The sequence below is a fragment of the Hyperolius riggenbachi genome, chromosome 9 (genome assembly GCF_040937935.1).
Source record: "Hyperolius riggenbachi isolate aHypRig1 chromosome 9, aHypRig1.pri, whole genome shotgun sequence".
Classification (NCBI taxonomy): Eukaryota; Metazoa; Chordata; class Amphibia; order Anura; family Hyperoliidae; genus Hyperolius; species Hyperolius riggenbachi.
Window position 1 is genome coordinate 56,650,384 of NC_090654.1, and position 18,717 is coordinate 56,669,100.

The following is an 18,717-nucleotide window of genomic DNA, read 5'->3' on the forward strand; positions in this document are numbered from 1 at the left end:
TATCAGGTGGTCGTTGTGTTCCCCAACTTTGCACTTGAGGGTGTAAGAGTGGTACCGTTTAAGACCACCTATCCCCCTCTTCCCTCTCCAAAACACTATACTCTATTCCTCTCTCACTCCCATCACCTAACCCGCCCTAATAGAGTCTACCTTACCATGGTGGGCCGGCTTACAATCCTATTTGCCAAAATGTGATTTAGTTTTAGCCAACTGGATTAGCCAAAGGACTCTGTTAAAAAAAGAATATAATAAACTATCTTAGATGGAGATTAACTAATTAGGGCCCTTTTTTATTAAGAACGTTTCGATTTAAAAATTGTATCGTTCTCATTTTGCCAATAGCAACAGCACGGCGATGAACATGTAAATTGCATTGCCGGGTTTTTGCTAGTGCAATTGGTATTTTCCAGAATTAAAATTGTTGGCCTGCATCTTTTTTTGTTTTGTTTGCGTTTCTATGCTTTGTCCCTTTTTGGTGAGGATTGGTATGGCTATGGGGAGGAGGAGGCCATTATTAGAATTTGGGGGTGTATTTAAATCATTTTAAATACACCCCTGAGTTCTACTCTGCAGGTTGCAACAATTTGTAATCACCAATCAAGTTCTCTTAAGGGCCAGTTCACTCTTGGGGTGCTTTAATAAGTAGTTTTTCTGCTCATTGCTGATAGCCGGTATTCAGCAAAGCACTGTGGTAAATCCTTGCAGTGCCTGTGATGTGCGTATATCGCAAAAGTGCACTGCGTGCAACATTTTGCTGGCAGTTAGAGCGCCATTCTCATTCTCTGGAATGAGACCGAAAAACGCAATCACTGCAACATGGAGCCACAATTGCTTAGTAGAAATGCAATCACACTCCATAGGCGATTGCGATTTGCCTTTTGCGATCCCAGTGTTGAACCGGCCTAAGGGGGACCAGCTGGATCCCAATTATTTATCAGGTGGTCGTTGTGTTCCCCGACTTTGCACTTGAGGGTGTAAGAGTGGTACCCTTTAAGACCACCTATCCCCCTCTTCCCTCTCCAAAACGCTATACTCTATTCCTCTCTCACTCCCATCACCTAACCCGCCCTAATAGAGTCTACCTTACCATGCTGGGCCGGCTTACAATCCTATTTGCCAAAATGTGATTTAGTTTTAGCCAACTGGATTAGCCAAAGGACTCTGTTAAAAAAAGAATATAATAAACTCTCTTAGATGGAGATTAACTAATTAGCGCCCTTTTTTATTAAGAACGTTTCGATTTAAAAATTGTATCATTCCCATTTTGCCAATAGCAACAGCACGGCGATGAACATGTAAATTGCATTGCCGGGTTTTTGCTAGTGCAATTGGTATTTTCCAGAATTACAATTGTTGGCCTGCATCTTTTTTTGTTTTGTTTGCGTTTCTATGCTTTGTCCCTTTTTGGTGAGGATTGGTATGGCTATGGGGAGGAGGAGGCCATTATTAGAATTTGGGGGTGTATTTAAATCATTTTAAATACACCCCTGACTTCTACTCTGCAGGTTGCAACAATTTGTAATCATCAATCAAGTTCTCTTAAGGGCCAGTTCACTCTTGGGGTGCTTTGATAAGTAGTTTTTCTGCTCATTGCTGATAGCCGGTATTCAGCAAAGCACTGCGGTAAATCCTTGCAGTGCCTGTGATGTGTGTAAATCGCAAAAGTGCACTGCGTGCAACATTTTGCTGGCAGTTAGAACACCATTCTCATTCTCTGGAATGAGACCGAAAAACGCAATCACTGCAACATGGAGCCACAATTGCTTAGTAGAAATGCAATCACACTCCGTAGGCGATTGTGATTTGCCTTTTGCGATCCCAGTGTTGAACCCGGCCTAAGGGGGACCAGCTGGATACCAATTATTTATCAGGTGGTCGTTGTGTTCCCCGACTTTGCACTTGAGGGTGTAAGAGTGGTACCCTTTAAGTCCACCTATCCCTCTCTTCCCTCTCCAAAACACTATACTCTATTCCTCTCTCACTCCCATCACCTAACCCGCCCTAATAGAGTCTACCTTACCATGGTGGGCCGGCTTACAATCCTATTTGCCAAAATGTGATTTACTTTTAGCCAACTGGATTAGCCAAAGGACTCTGTTAAAAAAAGAATATAATAAACTATCTTAGATGGAGATTAACTAATTAGGGCCCTTTTTTATTAAGAATGTTTCGATTTAAAAATTGTATCGTTCCCATTTTGCCAATAGCAACAGCACGGCGATGAACATGTAAATTGCATTGCCGGGTTTTTGCTAGTGCAATTGGTATTTTCCAGAATTACAATTGTTGGCCTGCATCTTTTTTTGTTTTGTTTGCGTTTCTATGCTTTGTCCCTTTTTGGTGCGGATTGGTATGGCTATGGGGAGGAGGAGGCCATTATTAGAATTTGGGGGTGTATTTAAATCATTTTAAATACACCCCTGAGTTCTACTCTGCAGGTTGCAACAATTTGTAATCACCAATCAAGTTCTCTTAAGGGCCAGTTCACTCTTGGGGTGCTTTGGTGGGTAGTGTTTCTGCTCTTTGCTGATAGCCGGTATTCAGCAAAGCACTGCGGTAAATCCTTGCAGTGCCTGTGATGTGCGTATATCGCAAAAGTGCACTGCGTGCAAAATTTTGCTGGCAGTTAGAGCGCCATTCTCATTCTCTGGAATGAGACCGAAAACGCAATCACTGCAACATGGAGCCACAATTGCTTAGTAGAAATGCAATCACACTCCATAGGCGATTGCGATTTGCCTTTTGCGATCCCAGTGTTGAACCCGGCCTAAGGGGGACCAGCTGGATCCCAATTATTTATCAGGTGGTCGTTGTGTTCCCCGACTTTGCACTTGAGGGTGTAAGAGTGGTACCCTTTAAGTCCACCTATCTCCCCATCTTCCCTCTCCAAAACACTATACTCTATTCCTCTCTCACTCCCATCACCTAACCCGCCCTAATAGAGTCTACCTTACCATGGTGGGCCGGCTTACAATCCTATTTGCCAAAATGTGATTTACTTTTAGCCAACTGGATTAGCCAAAGGACTCTGTTAAAAAAAGAATATAATAAACTATCTTAGATGGAGATTAACTAATTAGGGCCCTTTTTTATTAAGAATGTTTCGATTTAAAAATTGTATCGTTCACATTTTGCCAATAGCAACAGCACGGCGATGAACATGTAAATTGCATTGCCGGGTTTTTGCTAGTGCAATTGGTATTTTCCAGAATTACAATTGTTGGCCTGCATCTTTTTTTGTTTTGTTTGCGTTTCTATGCTTTGTCCCTTTTTGGTGAGGATTGGTATGGCTATGGGGAGGAGGAGGCCATTATTAGAATTTGGGGGTGTATTTAAATCATTTTAAATACACCCCTGAGTTCTACTCTGCAGGTTGCAACAATTTGTAATCACCAATCAAGTTCTCTTAAGGGCCAGTTCACTCTTGGGGTGCTTTGGTGGGTAGTGTTTCTGCTCTTTGCTGATAGCCGATATTCAGCAAAGCACTGCGGTAAATCCTTGCAGTGCCTGTGATGTGCGTATATCGCAAAAGTGCACTGCGTGCAAAATTTTGCTGGCAGTTAGAGCGCCATTCTCATTCTCTGGAATGAGACCGAAAACGCAATCACTGCAACATGGAGCCACAATTGCTTAGTAGAAATGCAATCACACTCCATAGGCGATTGCGATTTGCCTTTTGCGATCCCAGTGTTGAACCCGGCCTAAGGGGGACCAGCTGGATCCCAATTATTTATCAGGTGGTCGTTGTGTTCCCCGACTTTGCACTTGAGGGTGTAAGAGTGGTACCCTTTAAGTCCACCTATCTCCCCATCTTCCCTCTCCAAAACACTATACTCTATTCCTCTCTCACTCCCATCACCTAACCCGCCCTAATAGAGTCTACCTTACCATGGTGGGCCGGCTTACAATCCTATTTGCCAAAATGTGATTTACTTTAACCAACTGGATTAGCCAAAGGACTCTGTTAAAAAAAGAATATAATAAACTATCTTAGATGGAGATTAACTAATTAGGGCCCTTTTTTATTAAGCACATTTCGATTTAAAAATTGTATCGTTCCCATTTTGCCAATAGCAACAGCACGGCGGTGAACATGCACATTGCATTGCCGGGTTTTTGCTAGTGCAATTGGTATTTTCCAGAATTACAATTGTTGGCCTGCATCTTTTTTTGTTTTGTTTGCGTTTCTATGCTTTGTCCCTTTTTGGTGAGGATTGGTATGGCTATGGGGAGGAGGAGGCCATTATTAGAATTTGGGGGTGTATTTAAATCATTTTAAATACACCCCTGAGTTCTACTCTGCAGGTTGCAACAATTTGTAATCACCAATCAAGTTCTCTTAAGGGCCAGTTCACTCTTGGGGTGCTTTGGGGGGTAGTGTTTCTGCTCTTTGCTGATAGCCGGTATTCAGCAAAGCACTGCGGTAAATCCTTGCAGTGCCTGTGATGTGCGTATATCGCAAAAGTGCACTGCGTGCAACATTTTGCTGGCAGTTAGAGCGCCATTCTCATTCTCTGGAATGAGACCGAAAAACGCAATCACTGCAACATGGAGCCACAATTGCTTAGTAGAAATGCAATCACACTCCATAGGCGATTGCGATTTGCCTTTTGCGATCCCAGTGTTGAACCGGCCTAAGGGGGACCAGCTGGATCCCAATTATTTATCAGGTGGTCGTTGTGTTCCCCGACTTTGCACTTGAGGGTGTAAGAGTGGTACCCTTTAAGTCCACCTATCTCCCCATCTTCCCTCTCCAAAATACTATACTCTATTCCTCTCTCACTCCCATCACCTAACCCGCCCTAATAGAGTCTACCTTACCATGGTGGGCCGGCTTACAATCCTATTTGCCAAAATGTGATTTACTTTTAGCCAACTGGATTAGCCAAAGGACTCTGTTAAGAAAAGAATATAATAAACTATCTTAGATGGAGATTAACTAATTAGCGCCCTTTTTTATTAAGAACGTTTCGATTTAAAAATTGTATCATTCCCATTTTGCCAATAGCAACAGCACGGCGATGAACATGTAAATTGCATTGCCGGGTTTTTGCTAGTGCAATTGGTATTTTCCAGAATTACAATTGTTGGCCTGCATCTTTTTTTGTTTTGTTTGCGTTTCTATGCTTTGTCCCTTTTTGGTGAGGATTGGTATGGCTATGGGGAGGAGGAGGCCATTATTAGAATTTGGGGGTGTATTTAAATCATTTTAAATACACCCCTGCCTTCTACTCTGCAGGTTGCAACAATTTGTAATCATCAATCAAGTTCTCTTAAGGGCCAGTTCACTCTTGGGGTGCTTTAATAAGTAGTTTTTCTGCTCATTGCTGATAGCCGGTATTCAGCAAAGCACTGCGGTAAATCCTTGCAGTGCCTGTGATGTGTGTAAATCGCAAAAGTGCACTGCGTGCAACATTTTGCTGGCAGTTAGAACACCATTCTCATTCTCTGGAATGAGACCGAAAAACGCAATCACTGCAACATGGAGCCACAATTGCTTAGTAGAAATGCAATCACACTCCGTAGGCGATTGTGATTTGCCTTTTGCGATCCCAGTGTTGAACCCGGCCTAAGGGGGACCAGCTGGATACCAATTATTTATCAGGTGGTCGTTGTGTTCCCCGACTTTGCACTTGAGGGTGTAAGAGTGGTACCCTTTAAGTCCACCTATCCCTCTCTTCCCTCTCCAAAACACTATACTCTATTCCTCTCTCACTCCCATCACCTAACCCGCCCTAATAGAGTCTACCTTACCATGGTGGGCCGGCTTACAATCCTATTTGCCAAAATGTGATTTACTTTTAGCCAACTGGATTAGCCAAAGGACTCTGTTAAAAAAAGAATATAATAAACTCTCTTAGATGGAGATTAACTAATTAGGGCCCTTTTTTATTAAGCACATTTCGATTTAAAAATTGTATCGTTCCCATTTTGCCAATAGCAACAGCACGGCGATGAACATGCACATTGCATTGCCGGGTTTTTGCTAGTGCAATTGGTATTTTCCAGAATTACAATTGTTGGTCTGCATCTTTTTTTGTTTTTTGTTGCGTTTCTATGCTTTATACCTTTTTGGTGAGGATTGGTATGGCTATGGGGAGGAGGACGCCATTATTAGAATTTGGGGGTGTATTTAAATCATTTTACATACACCCCTGAGTTCTACTCTGCAGGTTGCAACAATTTGTAATCACCAATCAAGTTCTCTTAAGGGCCAGTTCACTCTTAGGGTGCTTTGGTGGGTAGTGTTTCTGCTCTTTGCTGATAGCCGGTATTCAGCAAAGCACTGCGGTAAATCCTTGCAGTGCGTGTGATGTGCGTAAATCGCAAAAGTGCACTGCGTGCAACATTTTGCTGGCAGTTAGAACACCATTCTCATTCTCTGGAATGAGACCGAAAAACGCAATCACTGCAACATGGAGCCACAGTTGCTTAGTAGAAATGCAATCATACTCCGTAGGCGATTGTGATTTGCCTTTGTGTTGAACCCGGCCTAAGGGGGACCAGCTGGATCCCAATTAATTATCAGGTGGTCGTTGTGTTCCCCAACTTTGCACTTGAGGGTGTAAGAGTGGTACCGTTTAAGACCACCTATCCCCCTCTTCCCTCTCCAAAACACTATACTCTATTCCTCTCTCACTCCCATCACCTAACCCGCCCTAAAAGAATCTACCTTACCATGGTGGGCCGGCTTACAATCCTATTGGCCAAAATGTGATTTACTTTTAGCCAACTGGATTAGCCAAAGGACTCTGTTAAAAAAAGAATATAATAAACTATCTTAGATGGAGATTAACTAATTAGGGCCCTTTTTTATTAAGAACGTTTCGATTTAAAAATTGTATCGTTCCCATATTGGCAATAGCAACAGCACGGCGATGAACATGTAAATTGCATTGCCGGTTTTTTGCTAGTGCAATTGGTATTTTCCAGAATTACAATTGTTGGCCTGCATCTTTTTTTGTTTTGTTTGCGTTTCTATGCTTTGTCCCTTTTTGGTGAGGATTGGTATGGCTATGGGGAGGAGGAGGCCATTATTAGAATTTGGGGGTGTATTTAAATCATTTTAAATACACCCCTGAGTTCTACTCTGCAGGTTGCAACAATTTGTAATCACCAATCAAGTTCTCTTAAGGGCCAGTTCACTCTTGGGGTGCTTTGGTGGGTAGTGTTTCTGCTCTTTGCTGATAGCCGGTATTCAGCAAAGCACTGCGGTAAATCCTTGCAGTGCCTGTGATGTGCGTATATCGCAAAAGTGCACTGCGTGCAACATTTTGCTGGCAGTTAGAGCGCCATTCTCATTCTCTGGAATGAGACCGAAAAACGCAATCACTGCAACATGGAGCCACAATTGCTTAGTAGAAATGCAATCACACTCCATAGGCGATTGCGATTTGCCTTTTGCGATCCCAGTGTTGAACCGGCCTAAGGGGGACCAGCTGGATCCCAATTATTTATCAGGTGGTCGTTGTGTTCCCCGACTTTGCACTTGAGGGTGTAAGAGTGGTACCCTTTAAGACCACCTATCCCCCTCTTCCCTCTCCAAAACACTATACTCTATTCCTCTCTCACTCCCATCACCTAACCCGCCCTAATAGAGTCTACCTTACCATGGTGGGCCGGCTTACAATCCTATTTGCCAAAATGTGATTTAGTTTTAGCCAACTGGATTAGCCAAAGGACTCTGTTAAAAAAATAATATAATAAACTCTCTTAGATGGAGATTAACTAATTAGCGCCCTTTTTTATTAAGCACGTTTCAATTTAAAAATTGTATCGTTCCCATTTTGCCAATAGCAACAGCACGGCGATGAACATGCACATTGCATTGCCGGGTTTTTGCTAGTGCAATTGGTATTTTCCAGAATTACAATTGTTGGTCTGCATCTTTTTTTTTTTTTTTTTTTGCGTTTCTATGCTTTATACCTTTTTGGTGAGGATTGGTATGGCTATGGGGAGGAGGACGCCATTATTAGAATTTGGGGGTGTATTTAAATCATTTTACATACACCCCTGAGTTCTACTCTGCAGGTTGCAACAATTTGTAATCACCAATCAAGTTCTCTTAAGGGCCAGTTCACTCTTAGGGTGCTTTGGTGGGTAGTGTTTCTGCTCTTTGCTGATAGCCAGTATTCAGCAAAGCACTGCGGTAAATCCTTGCAGTGCCTTTGATGTGCGTAAATCGCAAAAGTGCACTGCGTGCAACATTTTGCTGGCAGTTAGAACACCATTCTCATTCTCTGGAATGAGACCGAAAAACGCAATCACTGCAACATGAAGCCACAGTTGCTTAGTAGAAATGCAATCAAACTCCGTAGGCGATTGTGATTTGAATTTTGCGATCCCAGTGTTGAACCCGGCCTAAGGGGGACCAGCTGGATCCCAGTTAATTATCAGGTGGTCGTTGTGTTCCCCAACTTTGCACTTGAGGGTGTAAGAGTGGTACCCTTTAAGTCCACCTATCCCCCTCTTCCCTCTCCAAAACACTATACTCTATTCCTCTCTCACTCCCATCACCTAACCCGCCCTAATAGAGTCTACCTTACCATGGTGGGCCGGCTTACAATCCTATTTGCCAAAATGTGATTTACTTTTAGCCAACTGGATTAGCCAAAGGACTCTGTTAAAAAAAGAATATAATAAACTATCTTAGATGGAGATTAACTAATTAGGGCCCTTTTTTATTAAGAACGTTTCGATTTAAAAATTGTATCGTTCCCATTTTGCCAATAGCAACAGCACGGCGATGAACATGTAAATTGCATTGCCGGGTTTTTGCTAGTGCAATTGGTATTTTCCAGAATTACAATTGTTGGCCTGCATCTTTTTTTGTTTTGTTTGCGTTTCTATGCTTTGTCCCTTTTTGGTGAGGATTGGTATGGCTATGGGGAGGAGGAGGCCATTATTAGAATTTGGGGGTGTATTTAAATCATTTTAAATACACCCCTGAGTTCTACTCTGCAGGTTGCAACAATTTGTAATCACCAATCAAGTTCTCTTAAGGGCCAGTTCACTCTTGGGGTGCTTTGGTGGGTAGTGTTTCTGCTCTTTGCTGATAGCCGGTATTCAGCAAAGCACTGCGGTAAATCCTTGCAGTGCCTGTGATGTGCGTATATCGCAAAAGTGCACTGCGTGCAACATTTTGCTGGCAGTTAGAGCGCCATTCTCATTCTCTGAAATGAGACCGAAAACGCAATCACTGCAACATGGAGCCACAATTGCTTAGTAGAAATACAATCACACTCCATAGGCGATTGCGATTTGCCTTTTGCGATCCCAGTGTTGAACCGGCCTAAGGTGGACCAGCTGGATCCCAATTATTTATCAGGTGTTCGTTGTGTTCCCCGACTTTGCACTTGAGGGTGTAAGAGTGGTACCCTTTAAGTCCACCTATCCCCCTCTTCCCTCTCCAAAACACTATACTCTTCCTCTCTCACTCCCATCACCTAACCCGCCCTAATAGAGTCTACCTTACCATGGTGGGCCGGCTTACAATCCTATTTGCCAAAATGTGATTTACTTTTAGCCAACTGGATTAGCCAAAGGACTCTGTTAAAAAAAGAATATAATAAACTATCTTAGATGGAGATTAACTAATTAGGGCCCTTTTTTATTAAGAACGTTTCGATTTAAAAATTGTATCGTTCCCATTTTGCCAATAGCAACAGCACGGCGATGAACATGTAAATTGCATTGCCGGGTTTTTGCTAGTGCAATTGGTATTTTCCAGAATTACAATTGTTGGCCTGCATCTTTTTTTGTTTTGTTTGCGTTTCTATGCTTTGTACCTTTTTGGTGAGGATTGGTATGGCTATGGGGGGAGGAGGAGGCCATTATTAGAATTTGGGGGTGTATTTAAATCATTTTAAATACACCCCTGAGTTCTACTCTGCAGGTTGCAACAATTTGTAATCACCAATCAAGTTCTCTTAAGGGCCAGTTCACTCTTGGGGTGCTTTGGTGGGTAGTGTTTCTGCTCTTTGCTGATAGCCGGTATTCAGCAAAGCACTGCGGTAAATCCTTGCAGTGCCTGTGATGTGCGTAAATCGCAAAAGTGCACTGCGTGCAACATTTTGCTGGCAGTTAGAACACCATTCTCATTCTCTGGAATGAGACCGAAAAACGCAATCACTGCAACATGGAGCCACAGTTGCTTAGTAGAAATGCAATCATACTCCGTAGGCGATTGTGATTTGCCTTTTGCGATCCCAGTGTTGAACCCGGCCTAAGGGGGACCAGCTGGATCCCAATTATTTATCAGGTGGTCGTTGTGTTCCCCAACTTTGCACTTGAAGGTGTAAGAGTGGTACCCTTTAAGACCACCTATCCCCCTCTTCCCTCTCCAAAACACTATACTCTATTCCTCTCTCACTCCCATCACCTAACCCGCCCTAATAGAGTCTACCTTACCATGGTGGGCCGGCTTACAATCCTATTTGCCAAAATGTGATTTACTTTTAGCCAACTGGATTAGCCAAAGGACTCTGTTAAAAAAAGAATATAATAAACTATCTTAGATGGAGATTAACTAATTAGGGCCCTTTTTTATTAAGAACGTTTCGATTTAAAAATTGTATCGTTCCCATTTTGCCAATAGCAACAGCACGGCGATGAACATGTAAATTGCATTGCCGGGTTTTTGCTAGTGCAATTGGTATTTTCCAGAATTACAATTGTTGGCCTGCATCTTTTTTTGTTTTGTTTGCGTTTCTATGCTTTGTACCTTTTTGGTGAGGATTGGTATGGCTATGGGGGGAGGAGGAGGCCATTATTAGAATTTGGGGGGGTATTTAAATCATTTTAAATACACCCCTGAGTTCTACTCTGCAGGTTGCAACAATTTGTAATCACCAATCAAGTTCTCTTAAGGGCCAGTTCACTCTTGGGGTGCTTTGGTGGGTAGTGTTTCTGCTCTTTGCTGATAGCCGGTATTCAGCAAAGCACTGCGGTAAATCCTTGCAGTGCCTGTGATGTGCGTATATCGCAAAAGTGCACTGCGTGCAACATTTTGCTGGCAGTTAGAGCGCCATTCTCATTCTCTGGAATGAGACCGAAAAACGCAATCACTGCAACATGGAGCCACAATTGCTTAGTAGAAATGCAATCACACTCCATAGGCGATTGCGATTTGCCTTTTGCGATCCCAGTGTTGAACCGGCCTAAGGGGGACCAGCTGGATCCCAATTATTTATCAGGTGGTCGTTGTGTTCCCCGACTTTGCACTTGAGGGTGTAAGAGTGGTACCCTTTAAGACCACCTATCCCCCTCTTCCCTCTCCAAAACACTATACTCTATTCCTCTCTCACTCCCATCACCTAACCCGCCCTAATAGAGTCTACCTTACCATGGTGGGCCGGCTTACAATCCTATTTGCCAAAATGTGATTTAGTTTTAGCCAACTGGATTAGCCAAAGGACTCTGTTAAAAAAATAATATAATAAACTCTCTTAGATGGAGATTAACTAATTAGCGCCCTTTTTTATTAAGCACGTTTCAATTTAAAAATTGTATCGTTCCCATTTTGCCAATAGCAACAGCACGGCGATGAACATGCACATTGCATTGCCGGGTTTTTGCTAGTGCAATTGGTATTTTCCAGAATTACAATTGTTGGTCTGCATCTTTTTTTTTTTTTTTTTTTGCGTTTCTATGCTTTATACCTTTTTGGTGAGGATTGGTATGGCTATGGGGAGGAGGACGCCATTATTAGAATTTGGGGGTGTATTTAAATCATTTTACATACACCCCTGAGTTCTACTCTGCAGGTTGCAACAATTTGTAATCACCAATCAAGTTCTCTTAAGGGCCAGTTCACTCTTAGGGTGCTTTGGTGGGTAGTGTTTCTGCTCTTTGCTGATAGCCAGTATTCAGCAAAGCACTGCGGTAAATCCTTGCAGTGCCTTTGATGTGCGTAAATCGCAAAAGTGCACTGCGTGCAACATTTTGCTGGCAGTTAGAACACCATTCTCATTCTCTGGAATGAGACCGAAAAACGCAATCACTGCAACATGAAGCCACAGTTGCTTAGTAGAAATGCAATCAAACTCCGTAGGCGATTGTGATTTGAATTTTGCGATCCCAGTGTTGAACCCGGCCTAAGGGGGACCAGCTGGATCCCAGTTAATTATCAGGTGGTCGTTGTGTTCCCCAACTTTGCACTTGAGGGTGTAAGAGTGGTACCCTTTAAGTCCACCTATCCCCCTCTTCCCTCTCCAAAACACTATACTCTATTCCTCTCTCACTCCCATCACCTAACCCGCCCTAATAGAGTCTACCTTACCATGGTGGGCCGGCTTACAATCCTATTTGCCAAAATGTGATTTACTTTTAGCCAACTGGATTAGCCAAAGGACTCTGTTAAAAAAAGAATATAATAAACTATCTTAGATGGAGATTAACTAATTAGGGCCCTTTTTTATTAAGAACGTTTCGATTTAAAAATTGTATCGTTCCCATTTTGCCAATAGCAACAGCACGGCGATGAACATGTAAATTGCATTGCCGGGTTTTTGCTAGTGCAATTGGTATTTTCCAGAATTACAATTGTTGGCCTGCATCTTTTTTTGTTTTGTTTGCGTTTCTATGCTTTGTCCCTTTTTGGTGAGGATTGGTATGGCTATGGGGAGGAGGAGGCCATTATTAGAATTTGGGGGTGTATTTAAATCATTTTAAATACACCCCTGAGTTCTACTCTGCAGGTTGCAACAATTTGTAATCACCAATCAAGTTCTCTTAAGGGCCAGTTCACTCTTGGGGTGCTTTGGTGGGTAGTGTTTCTGCTCTTTGCTGATAGCCGGTATTCAGCAAAGCACTGCGGTAAATCCTTGCAGTGCCTGTGATGTGCGTATATCGCAAAAGTGCACTGCGTGCAACATTTTGCTGGCAGTTAGAGCGCCATTCTCATTCTCTGAAATGAGACCGAAAACGCAATCACTGCAACATGGAGCCACAATTGCTTAGTAGAAATACAATCACACTCCATAGGCGATTGCGATTTGCCTTTTGCGATCCCAGTGTTGAACCGGCCTAAGGTGGACCAGCTGGATCCCAATTATTTATCAGGTGTTCGTTGTGTTCCCCGACTTTGCACTTGAGGGTGTAAGAGTGGTACCCTTTAAGTCCACCTATCCCCCTCTTCCCTCTCCAAAACACTATACTCTTCCTCTCTCACTCCCATCACCTAACCCGCCCTAATAGAGTCTACCTTACCATGGTGGGCCGGCTTACAATCCTATTTGCCAAAATGTGATTTACTTTTAGCCAACTGGATTAGCCAAAGGACTCTGTTAAAAAAAGAATATAATAAACTATCTTAGATGGAGATTAACTAATTAGGGCCCTTTTTTATTAAGCACATTTCGATTTAAAAATTGTATCGTTCCCATTTTGCCAATAGCAACAGCACGGCGATGAACATGCACATTGCATTGCCGGGTTTTTGCTAGTGCAATTGGTATTTTCCAGAATTACAATTGTTGGTCTGCATCTTTTCTTGTTTTTTTTTTGCGTTTCTATGCTTTATACCTTTTTGGTGAGGATTGGTATGGCTATGGGGAGGAGGACGCCATTATTAGAATTTGGGGGTTTATTTAAATCATTTTACATACACCCCTGAGTTCTACTCTGCAGGTTGCAACAATTTGTAATCACCAATCAAGTTCTCTTAAGGGCCAGTTCACTCTTAGGGTGCTTTGGTGGGTAGTGTTTCTGCTCTTTGCTGATAGCCGGTATTCAGCAAAGCACTGCGGTAAATCCTTGCAGTGCCTTCGATGTGCGTAAATCGCAAAAGTGCACTGCGTGCAACATTTTGCTGGCAGTTAGAACACCATTCTCATTCTCTGGAATGAGACCGAAAAACGCAATCACTGCAACATGGAGCCACAGTTGCTTAGTAGAAATGCAATCATACTCCGTAGGCGATTGTGATTTGAATTTTGCGATCCCAGTGTTGAACCCGGCCTAAGGGGGACCAGCTGGATCCCAATTAATTATCAGGTGGTCGTTGTGTTCCCCAACTTTGCACTTGAGGGTGTAAGAGTGGTACCCTTTAAGACCACCTATCCCCCTCTTCCCTCTCCAAAACACTATACTCTATTCCTCTCTCACTCCCATCACCTAACCCGCCCTAATAGAGTCTACCTTACCATGGTGGGCCGGCTTACAATCCTATTTGCCAAAATGTGATTTACTTTTAGCCAACTGGATTAGCCAAAGGACTCTGTTAAAAAAAGAATATAATAAACTATCTTAGATGGAGATTAACTAATTAGGGCCCTTTTTTATTAAGAACGTTTCGATTTAAAAATTGTATCGTTCCCATTTTGCCAATAGCAACAGCACGGCGATGAACATGTAAATTGCATTGCCGGGTTTTTGCTAGTGCAATTGGTATTTTCCAGAATTACAATTGTTGGTCTGCATCTTTTTTTGTTTTTTTTGCGTTTCTATGCTTTATACCTTTTTGGTGAGGATGGGTATGGCTATGGGGAGGAGGAGGCCATTATTAGAATTTGGGGGTGTATTTAAATCATTTTAAATACGCCCCTGAGTTCTACTCTGCAGGTTGCAACAATTTGTAATCACCAATCAAGTTCTCTTAAGGGCCAGTTCACTCTTGGGGTGCTTTGGTGGGTAGTGTTTCTGCTCTTTGCTGATAGCCGGTATTCAGCAAAGCACTGCGGTAAATCCTTGCAGTGCCTGTGATGTGCGTATATCGCAAAAGTGCACTGCGTGCAACATTTTGCTGGCAGTTAGAGCGCCATTCTCATTCTCTGGAATGAGACCGAAAAACGCAATCACTGCAACATGGAGCCACAATTGCTTAGTAGAAATACAATCACACTCCATAGGCGATTGCGATTTGCCTTTTGCGATCCCAGTGTTGAACCGGCCTAAGGTGGACCAGCTGGATCCCAATTATTTATTAGGTGGTCGTTGTGTTCCCCGACTTTGCACTTGAGGGTGTAAGAGTGGTACCCTTTAAGTCCACCTATCCCCCTCTTCCCTCTCCAAAACACTATAGTCTTCCTCTCTCACTCCCATCACCTAACCCGCCCTAATAGAGTCTACCTTACCATGGTGGGCCAGCTTAACATCCTATTTGCCAAAATGTGATTTACTTTTAGCCAACTGGATTAGCCAAAGGACTCTGTTAAAAAAAGAATATAATAAACTATCTTAGATGGAGATTAACTAATTAGGGCCCTTTTTTATTAAGCACATTTCGATTTAAAAATTGTATCGTTCCCATATTGCCAATAGCAACAGCACGGCGATGAACATGCACATTGCATTGCCGGGTTTTTGCTAGTGCAATTGGTATTTTCCAGAATTACAATTGTTGGTCTGCATCTTTTTTTTTTTTTTTTTTTGCGTTTCTATGCTTTATACCTTTTTGGTGAGGATTGGTATGGCTATGGGGAGGAGGACGCCATTATTAGAATTTGGGGGTGTATTTAAATCATTTTACATACACCCCTGAGTTCTACTCTGCAGGTTGCAACAATTTGTAATCACCAATCAAGTTCTCTTAAGGGCCAGTTCACTCTTAGGGTGCTTTGGTGGGTAGTGTTTCTGCTCTTTGCTGATAGCCGGTATTCAGCAAAGCACTGCGGTAAATCCTTGCAGTGCCTGTGATGTGCGTAAATCGCAAAAGTGCACTGCGTGCAACATTTTGCTGGCAGTTAGAACACCATTCTCATTCTCTGGAATGAGACCGAAAAACGCAATCACTGCAACATGGAGCCACAGTTGCTTAGTAGAAATGCAATCACACTCCGTAGGCGATTGTGATTTGCCTTTTGTGATCCCAGTGTTGAACTCGGCCTAAGGGGGACCAGCTGGATCCCAATTATTTATCAGGTGGTCGTTGTGTTCCCCGACTTTGCACTTGAGGGTGTAAGAGTGGTACCCTTTAAGTCCACCTATCCCCCTCTTCCCTCTCCAAAACACTATACTCTATTCCTCTCTCACTCCCATCACCTAACCCGCCCTAATAGAGTCTACCTTACCATGGTGGGCCGGCTTACAATCCTATTTGCCAAAATGTGATTTACTTTTAGCCAACTGGATTAGCCAAAGGACTCTGTTAAAAAAAGAATATAATAAACTATCTTAGATGGAGATTAACTAATTAGGGCCCTTTTTTATTAAGAACGTTTCGATTTAAAAATTGTATCGTTCCCATATTGCCAATAGCAACAGCACGGCGATGAACATGTAAATTGCATTGCCGGGTTTTTGCTAGTGCAATTGGTATTTTCCAGAATTACAATTGTTGGCCTGCATCTTTTTTTGTTTTGTTTGCGTTTCTATGCTTTGTCCCTTTTTGGTGAGGATTGGTATGGCTATGGGGAGGAGGAGGCCATTATTAGAATTTGGGGGTGTATTTAAATCATTTTAAATACACCCCTGAGTTCTACTCTGCAGGTTGCAACAATTTGTAATCACCAATCAAGTTCTCTTAAGGGCCAGTTCACTCTTGGGGTGCTTTGGTGGGTAGTGTTTCTGCTCTTTGCTGATAGCCGGTATTCAGCAAAGCACTGCGGTAAATCCTTGCAGTGCCTGTGATGTGCGTATATCGCAAAAGTGCACTGCGTGCAACATTTTGCTGGCAGTTAGAGCGCCATTCTCATTCTCTGGAATGAGACCGAAAAACGCAATCACTGCAACATGGAGCCACAATTGCTTAGTAGAAATACAATCACACTCCATAGGCGATTGCGATTTGCCTTTTGCGATCCCAGTGTTGAACCGGCCTAAGGTGGACCAGCTGGATCCCAATTATTTATCAGGTGGTCGTTGTGTTCCCCGACTTTGCACTTGAGGGTGTAAGAGTGGTACCCTTTAAGTCCACCTATCCCCCTCTTCCCTCTCCAAAACACTATACTCTATTCCTCTCTCACTCCCATCACCTAACCCGCCCTAATAGAGTCTACCTTACCATGGTGGGCCGGCTTACAATCCTATTTGCCAAAATGTGATTTAGTTTTAGCCAACTGGATTAGCCAAAGGACTCTGTTAAAAAAAGAATATAATAAACTATCTTAGATGGAGATTAACTAATTAGGGCCCTTTTTTATTAAGCACATTTCGATTTAAAAATTGTATCGTTCCCATTTTGCCAATTGCAACAGCACGGCGATGAACATGCACATTGCATTGCCGGGTTTTTGCTAGTGCAATTGGTATTTTCCAGAATTACAATTGTTGGTCTGCATCTTTTTTTGTTTTTTTTTGCGTTTCTATGCTTTATACCTTTTTGGTGAGGATTGGTATGGCTATGGGGAGGAGGACGCCATTATTAGAATTTGGGGGTGTATTTAAATCATTTTACATACACCCCTGAGTTCTACTCTGCAGGTTGCAACAATTTGTAATCACCAATCAAGTTCTCTTAAGGGCCAGTTCACTCTTAGGGTGCTTTGGTGGGTAGTGTTTCTGCTCTTTGCTGATAGCCGGTATTCAGCAAAGCACTGCGGTAAATCCTTGCAGTGCCTGTGATGTGCGTAAATCGCAAAAGTGCACTGCGTGCAACATTTTGCTGGCAGTTAGAACACCATGCTCATTCTCTGGAATGAGACCGAAAAACGCAATCACTGCAACATGGAGCCACAGTTGCTTAGTAGAAATGCAATCATACTCCGTAGTCGATTGTGATTTCCCTTTGTGTTGAACCCGGCCTAAGGGGGACCAGCTGGATCCCAATTAATTATCAGGTGGTCGTTGTGTTCCCCAACTTTGCACTTCAGGGTGTAAGAGTGGTACCCTTTAAGACCACCTATCCCCCTCTTCCCTCTCCAAAACACTATACTCTATTCCTCTCTCACTCCCATCACCTAACCCGCCCTAATAGACTCTACCTTACCATGGTGGGCCGGCTTACAATCCTATTTGCCAAAATGTGATTTACTTTTAGCCAACTGGATTAGCCAAAGGACTCTGTTAAAAAAAGAATATAATAAACTATCTTAGATGGAGATTAACTAATTAGGGCCCTTTTTTATTAAGCACATTTCGATTTAAAAATTGTATCGTTCCCATTTTGCCAATAGCAACAGCACGGCGATGAACATGTAAATTGCATTGCCGGGTTTTTGCTAGTGCAATTGGTATTTTCCAGAATTACAATTGTTGGCCTGCATCTTTTTTTGTTTTGTTTGCGTTTCTATGCTTTGTCCCTTTTTGGTGAGGATTGGTATGGCTTTGGGGAGGAGGAGGCCATTATTAGAATTTGGGGGTATATTTAAATCATTTTAAATATGCCCCTGAGTTCTACTCTGCAGGTTGCAACAATTTGTAATCACCAATCAAGTTCTCTTAAGGGCCAGTTCACTCTTAGGGTGCTTTGGTGGGTAGGGTTTCTGCTCTTTGCTGATAGCCGGTATTCAGCAAAGCACTGCGGTAAATCCTTGCAGTGCCTGTGATGTGCGTATATCGCAAAAGTGCACTGCGTGCAACATTTTGCTGGCAGTTAGAACACCATTCTCATTCTCTGGAATGAGACCGAAAAACGCAATCACTGCAACATGGAGCCACAGTTGCTTAGTAGAAATGCAATCACACTCCGTAGGCGATTGTGATTTGCCTTTTGCGATCCCAGTGTTGAACCCGGCCTAAGGGGGACCAGCTGGATCCCAATTAATTATCAGGTGGTCGTTGTGTTCCCCGACTTTGCACTTGATGATGTAAGAGTGGTACCCCTTAAGACCACCTATC